The sequence below is a fragment of the Arachis hypogaea genome, chromosome 11 (assembly GCF_003086295.3).
Source record: "Arachis hypogaea cultivar Tifrunner chromosome 11, arahy.Tifrunner.gnm2.J5K5, whole genome shotgun sequence".
In the NCBI taxonomy this organism is placed as follows: domain Eukaryota; kingdom Viridiplantae; phylum Streptophyta; class Magnoliopsida; order Fabales; family Fabaceae; genus Arachis; species Arachis hypogaea.
The window spans coordinates 87834252-87840159 of record NC_092046.1 but is presented as its reverse complement, the minus strand read 5'-3'; the positions used below and the strand labels follow the sequence as shown (position 1 = coordinate 87840159).

Genomic DNA, 5908 nt, shown 5'->3' with positions numbered 1-5908 from the left:
AAGAAGGAGAAGAAATATGGAGAGGGAGAGGGAGATGTGGTTTCGGCCAAGAGGAGTTTAGAGGGATGTGTTGTGTGAATTTGATGAAGAATGGAGGTCTTTATATAGGGAAGGGAGGGGGGAAAGGTTTCGGCCATATGGGTGGGTTTGGGTGGTAAATTGGTTTTGAATTTTTGAAGGTAGGTGGAGTTTATGAGGTAGGTTTATGGGGAAGAGTGGATGGATGTGAGTGGTGAAGAGGTGATGGGGAAGAGAGTTTGAGGTGATTGGTGAAGGGTTTTTGGGGAAGAGTGTTTATGGGATTGTGTGAAAGAGAGTGGTGAGAAGAAGTGAGTGGAGGTAGGTGGGGATCCTGTGGGGTCCACAGATCCTGAGTGGATCCTGTGGGGTCCACAGATCCTGAGGTGTTCAAGGATTTACATCCCTGCACCCATTAGGCATGTAAAAATGCCTTTGCACACAACTCTGGGCGTTCAGCGCCAGGTTGGTGGCCATTTTGGGCGTTCAGCGCCCATTTGTGTGCCATTTCTGGCGTTGAACGCCAGAACCATGCCTGTTCTGGCGTTCAGCACCCAGAAGCTGCCCATTTTGGGCGTTCAACACCAGAACCATGCTCTGTTCGGCGCTGAACGCCAGACAGATGCTCCTCCAGGGTGTGATTTTTCTTCTGCTATTTTTGATTCCGTTTTCAATTTTTATATTTATTTTGTGACTCCACATGATCATGAACCTACAAAGACATATAACTAAGAAAAATATAGTTAGATAAATAAAAATTGGGTTGCCTCCCAACAAGCGCTTCTTTAATGTCAATAGCTTGACAGTGGGCTCTCATGGAGCCTCACAGATGTGCAGAGCTTTGTTGAGACTCTCCAACACCAAACTTAGAGTTTGGATATGGGAGTTCAACACCAAACTTAGAGTTTGGTTGTGGCCTCCCAACACCAAACTTAGAGTTTGACTGTGGGGGCTCTGGTTGACTCTGCTTTGAGAGAAGCTTTTTCTGCTTCCTCTCCATGGTTGCAGAGGGAGATCCTTGAGTTTTAAACACAAGGGAGTCCTTATTCCATTGAAGGACTATTTCTCCTCTGTCAACATCAATCACAGCTCTTGCTGTGGCCAGGAAAGGTCTTCCTAGGATGATGGATTCATCCTCTTCCTTTCCAGTATCTAGGACTATGAAATCAGCAGGGATGTAAAGGCCTTCAACCTTTACTAACACGTCCTCTACTTGTCCATAAGCCTGTTTTCTTGAACTGTCTGCCATCTCTAATGAGATTTTAGCAGCTTGCACCCCATAGATTCCCAGTTTCTCTATTACAGAGAGGGGCATGAGGTTTATTCCTGAACCAAGGTCACATAGAGCCTTAAAGATCATGGTGCCTATGGTACAGGGTATTATGAACTTTCCAGGATCCTGTCTCTTCTGAGGCAATGTCAGTTGAACCAGATCACTTAGTTCATTGATGAACAAGGGAGGTTCAACTTCCCAAGTATCAATGCCAAATAATTTGGCATTCAGCTTCATGATTGCACCAAGAAACTTGGCAGTTTGCTCTTCAGTAACATCCTCATTCTCTTCAGAAGAGGAATACTCATCGGAGCTCATGAAGGGCATAAGGAGGTTCAATGGAATCTCTATGGTCTCTAGATGAGTCTCAGATTCCTTTGGTTCCTCAGAGGAAAGCTCCTTATTGGTCACTGGACGTCCCAGGAGGTCTTCCTCCTTGGGATTCGCGTCCTCTCCTTCCCTTACAGGTTCGGCCATGGTGCTTATGTCAATGGCCTTGCACTCTCCTTTTGGATTCTCTTCTGTATTGCTTGGGAGAGTACTAGGAGGGATTTCAGTGATCCTTTTACTCAGCTGGCCCACTTGTGCTTCCAAATTTCTAATGGAAGATCTTGTTTCATTCATGAAGCTCACAGTGGCCTTGGATAGATCAGAGACTAGATTTGCTAAATTAGAAGCATTTTGTTCAGAGTTCTCTGTCTGTTGCTGAGTGGATGATGGAAAAGGTTTATTATTGTTAAACCTGTTTCTTCCACCATTATTAAAGCCTTGTTGAGGCTTTTGATCCTTCCATGAGAAATTTGGATGATTTCTCCATGATGAGTTATAGGTGTTTCCATAAGGTTCACCTAAGTAATTCACCTCTGCTATTGCAGGGTTCTCAGGATCATAAGCTTCTTCTTCATAAGAAGCCTCTTGAGTACTGTTGGATGCAGCTTGCATTCCATGCAGACTCTGAGAGATCATATTGACTTGCTGAGTCAATATTTTATTCTGAGCCAATATGGCATTCAGAGTATCAACTTCAAGAACTCCCTTCTTCATAGGCGTCCCATTATTCACAGGATTCCTTTCAGAACTGTACATGAACTGGTTATTAGCAACCATGTCAATGAGTTCTTGAGCTTCTGCAGGCGTTTTCTTTAGATGAATGGATCCACCTGCAGAAGTGTCCAGTGACATCTTTGATAGCTCAGATAAACTATCATAGAATATATCCAGGATGGTCCATTCTGAAAGCATGTCAGAAGGACACTTTTTGGTGAACTGTTTGTATCTTTCCCAAGCTTCATAGAGGGATTCACCTTCTTTCTGTCTGAAGGTTTGAACATCAGCTCTAAGCTTGCTCAGCTTTTGAGGAGGAAAGTACTTGGCTAAGAAAGCCGTGACCAGCTTATCCCAAGAGTTCAGGCTGTCTTTGGGTTGAGAATCCAACCATAATCTAGCTCTGTCTCTTACAGCAAAAGGGAAAAGCATGAGCCTGTAGACTTCAGGATCTACTCCATTAGTCTTAACAGTATCACATATCTACAAGAATTCAGTTAAGAACTGAAAAGGATCTTCAGATGGAAGTCCATGAAACTTGCAGTTCTGCTGCATCAGAGAAACTAATTGAGGTTTCAGCTCAAAGTTGTTTGCTCCAATGGCAAGAATGGAGATGCTTCTTCCATGTAAATTGGAATTAGGTGCAGTAAAGTCACCAAGCATCTTCCTTACATTATTATTATTTTTGGCTGCCATCTCCTCTTCCTGTTCGAAAATTTCTGAAAGGTTATCTCTGGATTGTTGTATTTTAGCTTCTCTTAGTTTCCTTTTCAGAGTCCTTTCAGGTTCTGGATCTGCTTCCACAAGAATGTTCTTATCCTTGCTCCTGCTCATATGACAAAGAAGAGGGCACAAAAAAATAATAATAATAATAGAGATCCTTTATACTACAGTATAGGGATCCCTTTGTGAGTGGAAGAAGAGGGAGACAAAGAATGTGATGTAAAGAAAGAAACACAGCTGTGAGGATGGCAGAGATGTGAGATGAGATGTTAGGATATAATGAATAAATAGAATAAGATGGGGGAGGGATAATTTTCGAAAATTATTTTGAAAAAGAGTTAGTGATTTTCGAAAATGGTTTTTGAAAAATGTTAGTATTTTTTTCGAAAAAATTTTTAAAATTAAAAATAAAAATAAGAATAATTAGTTAATTAAAAAGAAACTTTTGAAAAAGAGGGAAGATATTTTCGAAAATTAGAGATAGAGAGTTAGTTAGGTAGTTTTGAAAAAGTTAAGAAACAAACAAAAAGTTAGTTTGTTAGTTGAAACAAATTTTGAAAAGATAAGAAGTTAGGAGGTTAGAAAAGATATTTTGAAACCAACTTTTTGAAAAAGGTAAGATAAGAAGATATTTTAGAAATTAGTTTTGAAAAAGATTTGATTTTTAAAATCTCAATTAATGACTTGATTCATAAGAAATCACAAGATATGATTCTAGAACTCAAAGTTTGAATCTTTCTTAACAAGCAAGTAACAAACTTCAAATTTTTGAATCAAAACATTAATTGATTATGTTATTTTCGAAAATTTGGTATAAAAATAGGAAAAAGATTTTTTGAAAAATATTTTTGAAATTTTCGAAAATAACTAAGAATTTTGAAAAAGATTTGATTTTTGAAAAAGATTTTGAAAAAGATAAGATTTTCAAATTGAAAATTTGATTTGACTCATAAGAAACAACTTGATTTTAAAGATTTTTGAAAAAGTCAACTCAAATTTTCGAATTTGATGAGAGAAAAAGGGAAAGATATTTTTTTTTATTTTTGAATTTTTTTTTATGAGAGAGAAAAACACTAAAAAGATGCAATGCATGAAATTTTTAGATCAAAACATGTGATGCATGCAAGAATGCTATGAATGTCAAGATGAACACCAAGAACACTATGAATGTCAAGATGAACATCATAGACACAATTTTGAAAAATTTTTAATGCAAAGAAAACATGCAAGACACCAAACTTAGAATTCTTTAATGCTTACGCACTAAGAATTCAAGAATGCATATGATAAACATGAAAAGACACAAAACAAAAAATCATCAAGATCAAACAAGAAGACTTACCAAGAACAACTTGAAGATCATGAAGAACAGTATGAATGCATGAATTTTCGAAAAAAATGCAAGATGCATATGCAATTGACACCAAACTTATAACAAGACTCAAGACTCAAACAAGAAACATGAAATATTTTTTTTTATTTTTATGATTTTCTAATTTTTTTGTATTTTTTCGAAAATTATATGAAAAAGAAAAAAGAAGGATTCCAAAATTTTTAACATGAATTCCAGGAATCTTGCATTCTTAGTCTAAAGCTTCAGTCCAGGAAATAGACATGGCTCACTAGCCAGCCAAGCTTTCAATGAAAGCTTCGGTCCAAAACACTAGACATGGCCAATGGCCAGCCAAGCTTTAGCATGTAATTCAGACATGACACACCTGACATACTCATTCCCAAAGGAATTAGACATGGCTTTACAGCCAGCCAGGCTTCAACATGCTTCATGAAACACTAGAATTCATTCTTAAAAATTTTGAATAAAATTTTTGAAAACATTTTTATATTATTTTCGAAAACAGATGAGAAAATTTTAGAAATATTTTTGAAAAATTTTTGAAAATAAAATAAAAAGAAAATTACCTAATCTGAGCAACAAGATAAACCGTCAGTTGTCCAAACTCAAACAATCCCCGGCAACGGCGCCAAAAACTTGGTGCACGAAATTGTGATGTCCAGGCTCGAACAATCCCTGGCAACGTGAGCAACTTGGTACGCGTAATCGTGATTACACTTTAATTATGTAAAATTCATGGCTCTTTCTTTCCCTGGCAATGGCGCCAAGAACATGGTGCCAATACCATGGTTCACAACTTCGATACAACTAACCAGCAAGTGCACTGGGTCGTCCAAGTAATACCTTACGTGAGTAAGGGTCGAATCCCACGGAGATTGTTGGTATGAAGCAAGCTATGGTCACCTTGCAAATCTCAGTTAGGCAGATATAAATGGATAATGGTGTTTTCGAATTTAATATAATAAAATAGGGATAGAAATACTTATGTAATTCATTGGTGAGAATTTCAGATAAGCGAATGGAGATGCTTTCGTTCCTCTGAACCTCTGCTTTCCTGCTATCTTCATCCAATCAGTCTTACTCCTTTCCATGGCTGGCTTTATGCAAGGGCATCACCGTTGTTAGTGGCTACATCCCCTCCTCTCAGTGAATAATATGCTCACGCACCCTGTCACGGCACGGCTATTCATCTGTCGGTTCTCGATCATGCTGGAATAGGATTCACCCTCCTTTTGCATCTGTCACTAACGCCCAGCACTCGCGAGTTTGAAGCTCGTCACAGTCACTCAATCATTGAATCCTACTCGAAATACCACAGACAAGGTTTAGACTTTCCGGATTCTCTTGAATGCCGCCATCATTCTAGCTTACGCCACGAAGATTCTGGTTAGGAGATCTAAGAGATATTCATTCTAGCTTATTTCATGTAGAACTGAAGTGTTTGTCAGGCACGTGTTCATAGGGGAGAATGGTGATGAGCGTCACACATAATCATC

General features: G+C 38.4%; 1 non-coding gene across 1 annotated transcript; it reads left to right on the top strand.

Moving 5' to 3' along the window:
• The first annotated feature begins 2527 nt into the window (after window positions 1-2527).
• On the top strand, window positions 2528-2635 carry LOC112724186 (small nucleolar RNA R71). Its single transcript, XR_003163362.1, has one exon. It is a non-coding gene; the product is annotated as a small nucleolar RNA R71 (small nucleolar RNA).
• Window positions 2636-5908: the final 3273 nt, after the last annotated feature.